This window comes from Leuresthes tenuis, unplaced genomic scaffold, assembly GCF_036924035.1.
Source record: "Leuresthes tenuis unplaced genomic scaffold, fLeuTen1.0.hap1 SCAF_21, whole genome shotgun sequence".
Taxonomy (NCBI): domain Eukaryota; kingdom Metazoa; phylum Chordata; class Actinopteri; order Atheriniformes; family Atherinopsidae; genus Leuresthes; species Leuresthes tenuis.
This window is the reverse complement of record NW_027325375.1, coordinates 25,910,477-25,928,212: the sequence shown is the minus strand read 5'-3', so window position 1 is coordinate 25,928,212 and position 17,736 is coordinate 25,910,477. Positions and strand designations below refer to the sequence as shown.

General features: G+C 37.6%; 1 protein-coding gene across 2 annotated transcripts in view; it reads left to right on the top strand.

Moving 5' to 3' along the window:
* The first annotated feature begins 700 nt into the window (after window positions 1-700).
* Window positions 701-17,736, top strand: part of nlgn2b (neuroligin 2b) — a 65,296-nt gene continuing 48,260 nt past the window's right edge. For both annotated transcript variants that reach the window (XM_072375110.1, XM_072375109.1), the window contains exon 1: window positions 701-1,538. The gene's annotated coding sequence lies outside the window, so the exon portion shown is untranslated. The remainder of the gene's footprint in view (window positions 1,539-17,736) is intronic.

The window sequence follows — 17,736 nt, the reverse complement described above, 5'->3', positions numbered from 1 at the left end:
CAAGCTGCTTTTTCTTGTTCAAAGTTAATCCAATTGTATGCTACCATTGGAACACCAGAAGACAAACAGAGAAAGTATTAAAGGGACAGATATTTCCCTTAGGGGTTGGTATAAAACAAAACAGAGGTCAATTGGGAGTAATTATCGGAGCCAGATTCATCAAGAAATTGATTGTTAACATAACTGACTGGTTGTCAGCCATGTTGCGTTACAGTTTGTTTTTGCTGCCCCTAAGCGGCCAATTCAATGGCAGATAAAAGTGAACGTCAAAACTGAGGACTATTTCAACGACCATAAAAGCAGGAACACAAGAAGAAAGACTTTTATGATTATTATCATAAAAGTTCATAGTTCAGATAGGCCATTGCAAGTTCATAGTATAGGAGTGTATATTACCTTTAAACAGATCATTTTAGCTCATTGTATATTGCTTATATTTATTTTATCCCTGACGCCTGGGGATACAATGCACCGACGCCTGGCGCCAAAAAGTTAATAAATGACCATAACAACGTAAGCTTAGTGCACATCATCATTAAAAAGCAATCAAGCAAACTATGTCTTTTAAATGCAGCTTTTTTTTTAAATGCAGCGGCGCGTCGGCGCATTGTGCGTCGCACCTTGTCGTCATGAACACTAGCTGGGAGATTGAAATATTACAAGAGTGCGTCCTAAAAGCGAGCGAGTCGATGAGACCGCACTGAGAGAGAGAGAGGGAGAGGTGGGCTGTTCAAGCCAAAGCCGAAGGGATCCTCTTCACTGCAGGCATCGACCGGCTTCAAAACAGCCTGATACCGCATCAACCTTAAATTTTTATAGTGCTGCTCTATAACCATGAGGTTCAAACGGAGGATGCCCGCGCTATTTGTCAGGCTCAGCCTCTATTTTCTCTTATGAGCATCAGATACCAAGCGAAACCAAGTGAGAGCACCACGCAAGCGCGTAAAGAAGAGATTGGACACCTGATTTCGCGGGGTGTCTTTGGTGCGCTCTTTCATATTTTAAGTCAAACAATCTTTTTTATAGGGCCCCGGCGGTGCAGCGGGGCATATATCCCACCTTGGATTATCATCAGCACGGACAAATTTATGGGGAAAAGACGACACACCACTGCGTTGACTTTTGAAGCAACGCGCAGTGTCTTGACGCTGTAGCGTTACGCATTTATTTCCCTGTGAGTCCCCTTTTTCCATTTAATTGTGGTTGCTGCAGCATTTCAGCCTTAGAAAAGTAAAATATCTGTGGCTGAGGAACAGAGCAGGGTGTTGTCAGAGAGGAATGAGAGGAGGAGGGTGCAATATGAGGTGTGCTTTTTTTGGAAAAGCCGGAGAAAGCCGGAGACCGAGAAGGTGTACTGACGTGCGAGAGCTTGCGACGCGTTATCCTCTTGAGAAATAATTGCGATCCGAGAAGAAATGGCCTAGTTAAAATATTATCGACACACCGACAGAGGATAGAACAGACGAATCGTGTTTTAGATGGACGGGCCGTCATCGTCGTCATCATCTTAATTCCGGTGCTTGCATCCCTTCTTCAAGGTAAGCCATATGTTCACCACCACCTCCTCCTAAACGTGACTAGAGGTTTTTCTGTCTGTCGTGGGCTTAATGTGTGCGCAACATATACGCTTTGGTGACTTCGCATATTGCGCACGTTACTCATCTTGACGCACTGTCACAACTGGGGGATTGAGATTTCAATGTAAATCCTCGTGTCACTATGTTGCTATAGCACACAATTTCTTCCCTTTCAGCGGGAGCCTTCGATTGGCGTTGCCTGTTGATAAGCTGTCACATCCCAACATGATCAGTCCACTTTGTGTGTTCAGCATCAGCGACCGTTTTCACCGTGCCGCTAACAAGAATGCATTAGTGGGATTTAATTGGAATCAGCTCATCATTGCAGCCCGTCAGTCAGTCAGTCAGTCAGTCAGTCTGGTTGCTATTCTTATTAAGGCTCGCATTTCCCTTAACTGTGAAGGTATAGATTATGTTAATGGTGATTTTTTATTGTGCTTGTTGATGACAGCTTAATTAGACCCTTGTGCTTCAGTTAAGCAATAAAACTGATCACAAGCAGAAGGTGTGACAGGCCTTGGATTCAGAAGATGTCCTCTCTAATGAACAAACAGCTCTGAGACCCACACATGCACAAACACACAAATACATGCACACACGCACAGCCACACAAAGCCTGTCCCCTAGAAGATGCAGATAGGATTGAGAATGAAATGCACACACTCTGATGATCCAGGGAAGGCTCCATTAATATTCAGTGGTGGTTGGGCAGTGCTCAGTTAATGGCAGACAACAGGACCTCTGTTCTGACAGGTCACGGATGAGAAATGGTATATTTTCATTTTTTTTAGGGAATGAGTGTTTCCCCTCTCTCACGGATGCAGTGCCTGTAGCTATGGAGAAGTGACATTTAAAATCCATCAGAAAACTAATAAAGTGCTTTTGTAGACTTTTGCAGGATTTTGTATTACTCTTGTCGACATAGTGCTGAAGTAGTTGTGATTGCTTTTTCAGGCCGGCATCACGTCAGCCTGGTAACTGGCATTTGGTCACCTACTCAGATCCAACATAACAGAACTTAAGACTTATAAAGCTTACATTTGTTTTATATATGTGACACATTTGCTTATTTTTGAAAAGATAATTTAAACCATATTGTTTCATTCAATGTAACATAAAGTGACTGGAGACCAAATAACCTACCACAACCTAGCAGAAAACCACCCAGCACCTTGTTTTAAAATGTGTCTTACAAACTTGAAAATCCTCTATTCTTTAAAAGCTAGTGACTATCCATTTTGTCTGTACTTGTTCTCTTGAAAGTGGGATATTTGGTGGCAAATGCTAGGACAGCGTCATCATACACCTTAGAGATACTGCAGGTAAAATGTGCATCTCAATTTTGAAAAAGAAATGGCTTTCCATCTTCTTTTTTTTATATCCAAGAAGAGGAAACAGTCATCACTACCTTTCTTAGGAATGGATCCAATAAACCATTGCAAAGCACCAATAAAGCTAATATTGGGGTAAGCAAAGTGTCATGGGATTTACTGAGAGAACGTAGATAAAGGAAAAGAAAAAGAAAGAATGACTGCTTAATGGATTGGATGGCAACATGAGGTTTGAGACTTACAATCCAGAACAAAATGTGCTATCTTAATGTTTAATGAGCTATGTTTGGGTCATATTGGTTGAGGGTAAAGCTAGAGCCTACAATGGGATAGTTCGCTCAAAACAGCAGAGCTTTCTAAAAGAGGAAATGGGTTGGTGTGCAGCTGCTGGATTTTTAATATGATTGTTTGTTTTATTTCCAGAGGAAATCATTTCAGAAAGTCTCTATGCTTATGTTCATCGTCCATCCCTGCATTTTAAATTCAGATTTTAAACATGGATCCAGACTAGTAAAACAAATGAAACCATTTATCTTTTTGCACCTTTGATACAAGATAGCTGCTAACATGTATAACAGACCCACTATATGGTCCTGAGCTGAATCATGAGTTAATGTTGAAATAAAAAAAAAAGATGATATATCAAACATGGCAGTTGATCAGTAGGCCTCTATGTGTTTGCTGCCTGATCCTGCAGACAACTTGGCTGTAAATTCAAAGGCTGCTAGGATTAAACCATCACAGTCATAGGTTGTAAATTACCACTTACCATTTATATCATGTGTGAAGATAGACTGAAGAAATTACTTTTGTTTCAGCATCTGTTTAACCGTAAGAAGACACTAACGTAGTAGTTTTTGGTCACAAACCAATCTAAAAGAATAAAACACAATATTGTTATACTATTATCATGTCTAAGATGTATAGGAGAAATGCTGACAACTTTTTTTGTTAAATCAATATACTATATTGTCAGAGTTTACATTTGTTCATTAGAAAGTTTCTCAACTAAAGGATGATATGTAGTCTTAAACTAACACAATCCCAGCGGTCAAAATAACAACTCCACAGATTTTAACTGATGTAATGTGTTCAGCCAATGCATGAATAATCACAAAAACTGGAAAGTAAAACGCATAGAATGATGTCACATGACTTATTTTTATCATTGTTCCTTGAAATATTTACTATTTGTATTCTGATTTAGGGTTTCCTGCATGATTCCTGCCTTTTTATTTTTTTATGACACAACACTGTGAAGTGTGAGTCAGTTCTAGGACAGCCTTCAGTAGTGTATGTCTAATGGCCCAAGAAGTTGACATAAGAGCCCTTATGCATACAACAAGTTTATAGTAAAGGACTGACCTGAGTCCTCAGAGAGGTTGAACTTTGGAATTGGATGTTACCTGCATGCCACTTAATCACTCTGGCTAGCTCTTAAGATAGCTTCACATAGCACATCATTTGAGGCATTTTAGAATTTTGAACACTATAACAATGTGAATTTCACATTAGTGCAATAACATTAGTACGAAACAGCATGGAAATACAACCTGCACTTAGTTATCTTTTTGAGCAGCTGTTATCCATTTATTCCCTCATCATATGACCAACCCGATTTCTCACCAAGCTGCAGCAAATTTGAATAAAACATGTACCCTATGTTAGATTAATGATGTAGTTGCTGAGGCTCTGAAATGTTTATTTATGTGTGAAGATGTCAAGTCAGAGAGAAAAGGGAGGTTAAACCCAGCTCTCAGTCACATCACCTGACCACGGTGACCCATTATTTGTGAGCAAGGTAAAGCCAGTGAGATGTTTGTGCAAATACCATGGTAATCACTTTGCACAACCTCCTTTTATCAATAACATATCACAGTTATCCATAAGACAAACCAGGATGTGCCATCATGTCTTGTACATTCTAGGAAAAATGTCTCATCAAACCCCATTTAAAATATCAGGTCATTTAATGTGTCTTTTATTCGCAGCAGAGGCACAAGCCTATAAAACGTGACACAAGACCTTCCCCGAGTCACAGAGTCTCACTCTTCAATTCTTCAAACATTATCCATTAAACATGCTGCAACATTTAGTTCTCTGATATTTTTTTGGGCCATTATGCAGAAGCCCGAGCTGGCATTCAGGCTTGCCATGTATTCTGGAGAAAATGATTATTTCTTTGAAGCTGTGGTAGTGTATCATGGGACTACATTCATAAGGCAGCAGGTGCTCTTTAGGAGGTGTGGGCAGGCTTGACATCAACTGAATACACGGACATTTTGTTACAGTCTGTATTTCAGTGAGCGTGCAACTATCAATGTCAGCTCTATTCTCAGGATGAATTTTATTGTTCAACTAAGTTAATTGTTTTGAGCAATCCAAATTTTTAGTCAACCTCAAAGTTGAATGTTTAACAAGGGAAAATTAAGTATTTTCTTTCTCAAGGGAATATATGTATGTAAAGTGATTTAGCAACCAAATTAGCATTGTTTTAAACCCCTTATTTAGTTTTTTAGGGTAAGCGTAAAGAGAAACACAATATACCATTTAAATAAATAATTTAGTTTCAAATTTTCAATAAGTGATTGCTGCTTCCACAGTGTAGCAATGTAATTTTCTCAGTAGTTTGATTCTGCACCTTGGGGGAAATCAAATGTTTTGGCCTATTTTGTCTGCGTTAATGAAGCTGCCTTATGATTATTCACAACTTGATAGAGATGTGTCAATCACTTTGGGCCACTTCTTCCCATATTACACCTGAAAATGGTTCAATTGGATTAGAGTTGAAAATTGAAAGTTGAGCATCTGGTGAATATATGTGTTGAAGTCCATTTGCGATTAATTAAATGCCACAATCTCAAAAAATTTTTGATAGCAGTATGACAGTAGTCTTCTGAAATGAGCTAATTCTCATTTCACTTGGAATTAATGTAAGTACTTTACTGTATCTCTTTACTGAGTTATTGTAATATATATGATACACCTATGGCAATGTAGCTCAAAGTAATGTGTAGTAAGAATCTATTTATTTATCTGGAAACATCTGGTGATGTTCAGGCAATAACATTGTAAAAAAAAGAAAGAAATGACACTTTCAGAAACACTCAACAGCTGTCCCTCTTTAAAACATTTGGTATAACATGAAATAAAGAATATGTCAAAGGAAACATCAAGCTGTTGAAAAGCTGTAATCCATTACCAAACAAAAACTACAGCAACTATCTCTTCAGTTCCCAGATGCTTACAAAGTGTTGTTAAAAGAAGAGGTGATGCAAGACAGTGATAGATGTGCCTCTATGCCCCTGTCTCAACTTTTTTGGAAAACCTTGCTGCTATCTGACTCAAAATATTCAAAAATTATTGAATTTTTGAAAAAAAAAATAAGTGAGTGTGTGTGGTTGCTTGGATTTGATTGGGGAGGTATGGAAAATGGATAAAAAATTCTCATTTCAGCATTAATATAGTTTTTGTCCTATTTTTTAATCAAACATAGGGTTTAGTATAGCATTACATTCATTTTAATTACTCTTGACCTTTAGATTTGTGGAAAAGTTATAGTTGGAAAAACATCTTGAACATCCATACCCTTATCTTGTGTGCTGTTTTTTTTGTTTAGTTTCTATATACTTGCTTGTGCGTATTGTATTGGCATGTATGGATTTACAATGATGTCTCCCCAGGTGAGTGTTTAGATCTGTCACCCAGGCGCTCTGTTTAATCAATGCGCTACATATTTTGTCCAATTCCTTCTTTTAAATATCTGGTGATTTCCAGTCTTTAAATTTGATGGATACATTTTAAGCAGCTAACATGTTGGTTGTTGTTTAAAATGGTATGGCAGAAAGGCAGTGAAGGAACCATAAAAGCCACCTAACAGCAACTTCAACTGACACTTAAGGCTCAGAGTTTCGCCATTTCTGTCTTTGTCTTCTTGTTGTTTGTTCCTCCACATGAGCTATACTGCACAACACTGCCCCCACCATTTCCGGTGGTACTGCTCCATTTGCTCTGTTTGGGTACACATCCGCAAGGTCTTGCACGAAATGAATGCAGAGGATGGAAGGAAGGCTCCATCTGCATGCATCTACGTATTTAACGTTGAGCATTAATGAGCCATTTGTAAGCCAGTTAGCTTGATGTCTGTTTGCCTAATTCTCTGTTTTACTCTTTTAATGGTTTGTAGTAAATCCAACTTAAATGTTTTTAAAGGAGCATACTCTTGTCCCAGGGTCGATTCTATGGGCAGGGCCACAGGGGCATTGACCCCAGCTGAAATCTGATTGGCCCCCTGAAGTACACCTGTCCTGTCACTCATCGGTCCTTTGTCCGAGAGCGATGATCAGATTATAGGTGGATGCAATTCCATGTCGAAACACTAGTGACGCTAATGAGAAAAAAAGTTATGTCCAGCATGAATAAAGCTTACAGAAGAAGAAAATTTGAAAAATCTCGAATGATGTTGGACAAATACTTAGCCCCTGTATGAAAATTGTGGCCCCTTGATGGCCCCTTATTCAGAAAAATCCTAGATCTGCCACTGTCTTGTCCACCTCTTTTTAACTTTAGACACTCCAAAACAGGAGAAGCATACTTTTTAGTTCACCAAAGGTTTCTGCTACACATATTTAAATTGTCTGGAATTACTGCATTTTTGGAAAATCTAAACCCTTATTCAGCTGCACAAATATTTGGATAAGACTTGAATCCATGTTGCTTCTGATGTAGAATTCTACGAGTTACTTGAAAGGCTAAAATGTCGCTTTTCTGTTCCCTGGTTTTAGGCAGTGCCATATAACTGACACTACTGATAATTACCTCAGCTGAGGTTCAAAGAGAGCCAAGACGATACTACACAATGATCTGGGAACACTGCAGACTGCCGATTGTTCAAAGAATCTTCGGCCACAGACTTACACAGCAAAATCTCTTCAGCAGCTCACACCGCTGCTCTTCCTTTTTCTAAAAAGTTGTTTTAAAGTCCAGCCCATAAATCACAGCATCTAATTTGTGTTCATCAATTACAAATGTTGTGCATATGCATTGATTACATAAGCATGTTTATTTACTGGGAGTATGAATTTACAGATTTTCAGCTAGGTTTTTCTTTTTCTTTCACTCCGCTGACTGGAGTCCAACTTTGACCGAGTCGAGCTCCAGTCAGCAGATGACAGAAGAAGCTCGAGAAGAAGCCAGTACACAAAGAATCAGAAGCATGGAACAATGGAGAAAAACACAAAAACACAAGAGATGACATGCATCTCATTTGTAAAAAAGTAAAACCTACAAAATGTACAGAGAAATGTAAAGAATTCCAATTTGCCAGTTAGCTTGGTAGCATTTTTGCCAACTGCTTAATTGGTTAGCAGTTATTTTGGTCTGTGATATAATGGCAAAATCAGAAAAGGCCCAATATTAACAAGCTGAAAGGAGGTATATCACCATCTGTCATAGCAAGGATAAACATACTTAATTTGATTCCCTTATTTTGCTTGTATACTGAGGAATGTACAGTAGTCCAACTAAATGGCTTAGTCAAGGTTGACCTTAATCTGACATAACTGTGCGTGTTAAGGTACTAAGCTTAGGCTCTGTTTGTTGTGAAGTATGAAATTCCAGCTCTAGTATGACTAACCAGAGGTATAAGGTCAGATACTGGACCTTTAAGTTCTGTTGTTAAGCCTTTGATAAAAGACAGCTATGCAAGTTCAAATGAATACAATTGATAGGTTACATTGTGGGCTATCACCACTAATTTCAATACAGCCTACAGTACTATTGAAAAATGTTAGGCAATTCATGCAGGCACTCATATCAAAGGATTCAGGATGATTTATTGAAAAAAAGATGTTTTGAAGCACTCTGTAAAAACTGGTATGCATTTGAAGGCGCTTAACAGAATAATCCCGGCAGGATGGGACACTCTGTCTCATGTACTAACCTCTCAGAAGAGAAAAAAAAAGAAAGCGTGAGCTTGTCAGTTTATCAGAATCACTTAATTACCTCATTTTAATTTGATAGGTGATGCAAGAGTCAGCTGATACGGATCATTTCTGGCATGCAGTTACCCAGTTGCCCACCTGAGGCAATGTGATGTGTCATACAAATATATGAACAGGAGGTGATTTTTAAAAGGGTGCAGCAATATTTTTTATGTAGTGTTTAATTTTTTACTCTTTTCAAAATCAGTCTTAAAATCAGTTTTCACATTTTATGATGCTCGACGTTGTCTGCTTTTAATTTAACTGGGTGGTTGCTGTTTGTTAACATGCCATTTCAACCTTGGAGCCTCCCCTTTGCCGCAGAATAACAACAACAGAGTTCAAGAAAATTAAAGAAAGACTTTTGGCAGTCACAGAAGCAATAAATCAAAGAAATTAAGCCATTGTTACAAAGCACGAATAAACAAATCCACACCTCCACACAGTCCCATGGGAAGGTGTTGCATCATTAGATTTTATTTCAAAGTAAATATTCTGCGCTGGATATGAATTACTTTGATGTTATAATCCTCGCACTGACTGCGCCCGTCACTAGCTAGTTTCTACCCACCCTCTGCCCAAAGCTTGCAGCCAAAAATCCTCCCAAATACAGAAAAACAAAAACATAAAGGAAATACCAGCCGAGCAGTGTGAATCTGCAGAGAAATGCACTACCTCATATTTTTATAGTTATGACAGTGTTTGAGAGGAATTACTTTGGTTTGAGTCCACATGCTGTTTGTGTTGTTGTTCAAAAGAATATTCTGCTTTTTATTACCTTAAAATTGTCACCTTATTCAGACAGTCAATGCAGATGTCTTCTTTTTTCATGTTGGGTGTGCTCTGTCAACTGGGAAGTGTAATGATGCTTTAAGGTGCATATTATTCAAACATTGTATTAAAAAATATGGACACGTAATCAAAACTTATTACCCCACAGTATGTTTGTATTTTGAATATTAGTGTCTTGTACATGAACATTAAAAAGAATCAGAATAGCATTAAAAGCAAAATAACATCCCCATCTATAATTCAGTTAAACTCAGAGGAGAACCTTGTGAGTACACGAAACCTCTCAACACTTTTAGGCATATAAATCATTTCAGCAGAATACTGTATCTCACATTCAGCAAGTCTCTGTGTTCGCCTCAAGCTAACTTATGCATCATCAATGCAGCCACTCAGTTTGTTAAGTACACATTTCCTCTGAATGCAATGTTTAAATTTCCACAGTTGTTTTGTGTTGTGGCAGTTTTAAACTATGCCAAAGTAAACTATATGCATACATGTAAAAAGACCCTAATATAAGACAATAAAGCAAGCTTATTCTCATTGTTGACGATCTGCCCTGCCAATACAAAGAAGGCAGGCTGCTCTTTTAGCTTTAGGACCAGCTGCATGACATGAAAATGACTGTGCTGCCCATTATTGTGATTGTTTGTGGTCAAACGTAGTGCACCTGCTCTCCCACACATTTAGCGTATGATGTTTTTTCTCCATTAGGGATTGAGCCTCTATTTTAAAATCTGCCTTGCACATGATGTAATGTGCCTCTATATAAGTAAATAACAATGGCAGCTCCTTCTTTAAACCATCTGCGTCCTCTCACCAACTCTATTGTATGAGGTTAACATGGTCTTTATTATGCCTGTGGGCAAATTATGATAATATTGGCTTGCCCTGTGCACCACTGATTCACGTCAGAGTGTAATAACCCTTGATCTACAGTGCTGCATGTGTTTAATCTTTAATTGTATAACATATTTGCTGGGCTGTAGGCTTTCATGAAATATGGACATAAAACTTATGATAAAGCTTTTGCGAAGACCAAGATGAGCCCCGTAACGTTTCTATGCATGCAACAGTTGGGGTTATTCTTTTCGGATGCCGATTCCACAATTCTGTTGCCAGGCAGGAGCAGTGGGTTATTTATTTATTTTTTTTAACCCTTTTTAATTCAAATTCTCAGTCTCAGCATCTAACGATGGCTATTACGCTGTGTTTGAAGATGGAGAAAGAGCAGTGCAAAGAAATTCAAATCAGCCAACCTGTGAAACACCCAGTGGTTTTTGTTGTAACAAAGCCGCAGATATAGGACAATAAATTTACCAGCCAGTTTAGCACTGACAGCAGTAGTTCATCAACAGGCCATCAACAAAACAAATTAGCTGTCACCGTTGGCGTGTTTTGTTTCTTCCTACCAAATCATTTTTAATTTTTGTGGTGTATTGGAACCAGAGGAGACAGTTAGTTGTTAAATCAAGAGCTGCTGATGTTAAACTGCATTCCTGTTACCCCTCAGCAAAGTAGCCTCCTGCTTTGGTGTGAAACGTAGTTGTGCCATGTGCAGCATGAAATCTGATTTTTATAGTGCATGAGTTTAAAAAGCAGCTGATTGTATGGCGTCTTTATTAAAACAAAGAGTCTGTTTGGCTGCTCTGTTAACACATCCACCATTTGCTCATCTGTTGTGTTTCTTACAACCCTGCTGTTTTAGGAGTTGTTAGCTGCCTCCAGAATTTTCAGACCTGCAGTGTAGACAGATTTTGCTGTTGATATGGTAAACATAATCAACAAATCAGCTGGGACTGAATGTAAAGGATTACAATGTAAAGTTTAGGGAATGGCTTTAGCTGCAATTCACTCAAATAAAACACTTGAGAAAAGTTAGGACTGGATCTTAATTGTAATTTATATAAAAGTCAGCTTATTTCTTTTGTTATTTTGTTGCAGACCTTCATCTCTTGCATAAAGGTCATCAAATATGCCTGTAGTTTGTACTAATATTAATCTGAATAATAATACAAAACCTCCTTTTCTCATGCACAGTCTACATAGTCATATCAGTTTTAGCAGCCAAGGTAAATTTGTAAGGAGTGGAACATTGCAAAAGGGTGTTATTCAATGCAGAAAGGGCATTTTCCTTTTTGTGAATTAACAAATTTAGAAAAATTTAAATTAAAAAAAAATTTGATTTATTGTTGGGGCCCTCTGTTCATATTGCTGGAGTAACTGAATTTACTAATATAAAGCTCCTCTGGTTTATTTTCAGAGAAAAATGCTACCAAGAGCTACCAACTATGCTGGCTATTCCAGCCTTTTAGAACACATTTAAATTATTAATTTGCTTGGATACTCCGAACACAGCTGGACTAAAGTGCATTACCACAGCAGTCAGGCAGCTGGGTTTTAGCAGTGGTGAAGGACACAAGCTGAGCAAACAAAATGGAAACCATGTACATGTACTTAAAGAAAAACAGTGATTGAGTCACAAAAGTGAGACACTGCATTTGTTGTCAAAAGGCTGCCCTCATAATTATTAAAATTGTACATTTAACTTAATAATATGTGAATAATATCACTGAAACTGGAGGAATGTGCTGTATTCTGTCAAGTCCTGCTAAAGGATGCAACAGACATTTATTTACTTGGATAAGTTTAACCTCTTAGACCTACGTGTCTATATAAGGAAAGGGTTTGTTTTCAAAGTACAAACCCAAATCCAAAAAAGTATAAAATGTGAATAAAAACACAAGGTCATCATTTGAAAATAAATTCAAACTTAAAAAAAAAAAAGAAATCACAATCGAACAAAATTTATTTCATGTTGAAAGTTAAACATTTTACTGTTTCATGAATAATATTAGCTCATTGTGAATTTGGTGTTTCATGTTTCAAGTGAGGACAGGGGCAACTGAAGGCTTCAATAGCAGGTTAAACTCACTGTCCTTTGCACCATATGTCAATTCTATTCATTTTCAGGTGCTAAGATGGGCTTGCCAGGTTCTACATAAGTTGCAGATTAAATCTCATCTGTAACACAACTGTAACTACTTCCTCTCATATGGTGCTTTACACCAAATTAATGTCATAGCCTATTTTTAATTTGTTTGTTTTTTGGTGTTTTATGGCAGATGAAGGTAACACATCTTTGTAACAGTACAACTAAGATGTAAAATCTGTCACATCCACATTAAGATACAAAACTAATATAGATATATTTCCACAACTCTAGTTATTACATCTTTTTTCATGAACTATATCTTTTCTGGAGGCTTTGTAATGTGGTGAAGGGCCTATTATAAACTCATAGTTGGTGAGGTACATGTTAGTCCTAACGAGGTGCAATAGCTCTTGAATATAGGAATGAAAAAATTATTTTTGGTATGTTTTGCCTGAATGGAGATGCATGCTTAGAATATACATCAATATTTTCCTTTTATGTTCAGTAAGCATTAGCATTCTGCCAGGTGCCAGGCTTTTACTTTTGTTTGCTTCTCTGAAGTTCTTAGATGAGTACTGAATTTTGTATCTGCTGAACACCCAATAAATGTGTTCGCTTTTACATATTTTTCATTTCTGTTGTCTGACAACAGAACAAGGCTGACACAGTGAAAGAAACGTGGCCCATTACAACTGTTAATCAACGGTCATTGATTTAACAGTCTGAGAGCACAGCGGCTATATTCTAATGACTATGCCTCTGGAGGCAAGACACAATTTTTCTTGGCTTCTGGTGTAGCCAGTGAATATCAGAATACCAAATATCTGGGCAGAGATTTTCTCTGCACTGAGTTATCATTGCTTGAATGCAGTTAAAAAGAAAAACTGTCATCAAACAATAGCTAATGGTTAATTCTACTGCAATTTTATTCTGTGATTTTCCTCAACTTTTCCCTTTGAATTATGTTTATATGCATGAAACTAAAGGCAGCTCAAACATCCTTTGTCAATTGTGCTATAATACTAATAATGGAAGTGCAAGAACTTTTTGTCAGAGGTATTGTTCCTTATCTTCAGATGCTTGATATCTAATTTCAGTTTTTAAAGATTTTTGATTTTGAATTACAAATTTGTCTGATAAAATTACCAAAACTCTCAATGGACACAAATAAAAGAAACAGTGTGTAGGATTTAGTGACATCTAGCTGCAAAGTAGCAAATAGCAATTATTGTGACCCCTCACCCCTCCCAAGTATGAAAAAAAAACCAAAAGGCTGACTGTAGAGATGCTTCTGCAGAAGCAGTACAACACGGTGAACTGTGATTAGAAGTAATCATTGTAAGGTATATTCCAGCATAAATAACAGTAAGATCTTAATATTTTTGTTGCATTTGTTCCAATTTTACTTATTTGTTGGACTTAAAAGCCAACAGCTGTGCTTGACTTCAGGTAAAATTGTGTTTTTGAGAAAGAATTTACATGTACAGCTTGCATAACATGAAGTCAACTAACAACCCTGTTAGTATGTGACTATTTTGTATAACAGTCAGTTAGCTGTTTATGTCTGTCACCCGCTGGACCACTATTCACATTCTTAAGACACATCTGACTCCTGTATCAAAAGTGTTAGTAATTTTTTTCTCTGTCGTGGGACAGTACATACCCCATCACAGGAAGGAACACAGCTCCCTATTCCTCACCATGCAAAGTCCAAAGTTCATACCCTTGTTGCACAGTTGCCAATGAAGTGAATGCATTTATCCATCACATTTTGTTGTGTCCAGTCATTCCCACCTGCCTTTTGTCACTATCATGCACTTTCACAGATACATCTACAAGTGCTCTACAGTCTTCTCTTTTACATATCTTTACCTCGACATATCAATCAGTGTCACTAATACAGATCTGTGTTCCCACTTTTCTGTTGAACTTCCCGTCACTCTATTTTATATCTTGCATCAGTTCACAAGCAATATCTAGACTGCAGCTGCCCCGCTCCTCTGTTGACCTTACCCTTCTGTATCTATGGGAATTATTGTGTTAATGTGCCAAACATTAACAGCCCTATGGACTTTTTCTAGTCTAGTTTTTCTTTGAACTCAAATGATCTTATGTAAGATAGAAGCAGGTGCGGCTAATGTGTCACTCAACAATGCGCAGTTATCCTTGCACTCCCCATTATGGATTTGGAAACTAAATGCCCAATTTAAATACATTTTGATAACATTAATTTGTCACATGTTGGATGTAATTTTCAGAGCATGGCTGTCTAGACTTAGTTTAGATAATGTGACATAAACAGTTCAAGGGCATGCTTGTTACTGAGACAACAGAAATTGAAGTAATAGTTCTATTAAACCGTCGTACATTTCAAATTAAGATGATTCCACCCAGCAGGGATAGGTTTGATTACGGCTGTGGCGATGTACAAAGACAGGAATTGGTTGCAGGGAATGACTGCACAATTGACTATTTTGTTTGACTTTGTACTGTTTTTTTGGTTTGATTTCTCCTTACATATACTGTTGACTTGGCCTCAGTGGTTATTATTTATCCAAAAACCTACAATTGATGAATGAGGGGTTATGCCACCACCTAACTCTTTCTGTCATCCTTGCAAACAAACACATCATCGCTTAGTTCTTGTAAACTCATCCCTTGTTCTATTGACCCTCTGACTTATGAGAAAGAGATTAATAAATATCCATCCATCCATCCATTGTCTTCCTCTTATCCGAGGTTGGGTCGCAGAGGTAACAGGTTCAGGAGAGAAACCCATGAACAAATAAATACATAAATTAATATAAGCTAGAATCTACAGATTTTAATCAGTTTATTTGCACATTCTACAAGCAAATACAGAACAATATTATTGTTAATTAAATAATATCAATTGTATTAGTACATATAGAGGCCTATATGTTCCCATTATTAATGAACATCAACAATGATGAGTCATAGACTGAAAATAGCTTTTTTAGTATGTGTCCAACCTCTGTTACAGAGGAGCTTTACCATAGTTTACAAACTAGTTCATCTGATAGTTTTCCAAAAAGACTACTAGTCCTACTAGTCTTCCTACTGAATTTAAACAATGAATATTGTATTTAATGAAACAGAGTTCGTTATTAAGTTTACCTGCTAAAGTCAATAAAGCTCTGAGGTAAATAAGATAATAAAAGGGGAGTGACTTACTGTTCAGACAAATGAACGTTACTGCTTCTTGGAGACATATTGTTTCTTTTTCGGCTGTGGCTTATAAAATCAAAGTAAACAGCCGCGCAAGAGATGACTTGATTCTTATGAGATTGAGTTAATGGCTATTTTAAAATATGAACCGCACAGATGGAAGTATCAGAACATGATATCTTGTAAATGTGTTTAAGCACATGTAAGGTTGAAATGACACAATCCACTCTGGGTGGACAGAAAGACTCACATCACTGTTACACAATTGTGAAACAGTGCAGCAGGACATAGATTCTTAGCTACTGACCATTATTGACAAAGCAACCAAGGAATCTTTTGAGAGCCTTCACCTTCCTCCTAAAGTCTGACAAACCATCTTCTTCCTCAGTCATACGGTGCAGTCCGACAAACACCTCAGATGTATCTCTCTAATGTTCTTGCCACATCTAATGACAGTATCTGTTTAAAGTGACTTGCTTGTAGGTCTGCCTCTGAAAATCAGCAACAAAGAGAATATTAATAATATTAGATCTTTTGCAGTTCGATATTTTAGGATCTCAAAGCAGGAACTACCAAGCTACCCTCGCAAAGTTTCAGTACGGTGGAGCTTTAAGGAAGGGGATTGAAGGTAGGGCTGTAACTTGACATGCAGCAAACCACTTAACCACGTATCACCCCTATTTCACGCACCTGCCTCTATTTTAGTCATGACCGTTGTCCTCTCACCGCTCCCAGCCACCACTCTCCTCTCCTTGTCATTTTTTAAGTCGAGGTCCTCTTTTATTTAATTTTGACCTCACACTTTGCTCTTTTCCAAATGCTCTGATATCAGTGCTGTTTTCTTCTTTGTGTGGTTACTGTGGTTAATCTTTTACTGGAAGCTGGAGGCAGGTTGACCTTACAATCATGTGAAAGGTGCATGTGCAGAAATATTCTTAGAATTATCCAATAATGTGCCACCATCCCTATCTAACTGCCAACAAGTAGTTATATATAGCTTATATTTGATTTATCAGAAATAATGTAAAAACCAAATGCTTTAGCACCTCCCAATTGATGTTATCAATCCACAGAACAAGGCTTTTTAGTATTGCTCAAGGAAATACTTTGAACATGACCCCTAGATTAACCATTACATCAGTGATGCATTAGCAAACAGCTGTCATTGTTATTATTGTGGTTGTTACATTGACGCGTACCATACTCTTTAAGAGACTTTCCTGCCTCCCACAACAACCTCATGAGTTTTATGGTATCAAGTAGCATTTACTGCACATTTGCAGTTCAACCCTGTAGTTATTCAACAGTGATTTTCTATATTCTTCTCATAGCATTTTTATTGTGACATATTATTGGTGGTTTCAATAGCTGTCTATCCCTTTGGCTTCAATGGCATTTTACCTCAGTGTTTCTCTATCCAGACATTCTCCAAATGAAGTGAGAGGGATTTGCTTGTCAGTTGAATGTGGCTATCACAGACGGTAATGAATCACTCAGACGTGCCCGCCGCCAGCAAAATGTTCATAACACACCCACATCAAGAACCTGAGACATACACTGACAGCATGTTGCTTGGGACTCCTCCGATATACACGGTACTTTGGGAAATGCTTCAGTGAAGTGGGTAGTTGTCAGTAGAAGCATCAATCTACCTCCCACAAAATAGATGATAATGTATGATGTACATTTTTTGGAGTTAAGATTTCTATTTTTGCCAGCTTGAAAAAATATCCTCAACATTATTAAATTTTTTCAATTTTTCTATTTACTCATATTGCATGTACCAAGTATCGGTAATCCTGGACAAACATGACTAAGTTTCCTTCACTGTTCAAGCTGTTTAGCTATTCTGTTCTTGATTCAGCTTTAAGCATGAGGCAAAGCAGCTGTCAGACTGCTCCCTTAAACTGTGTACATCACCCGCAGGCACCACA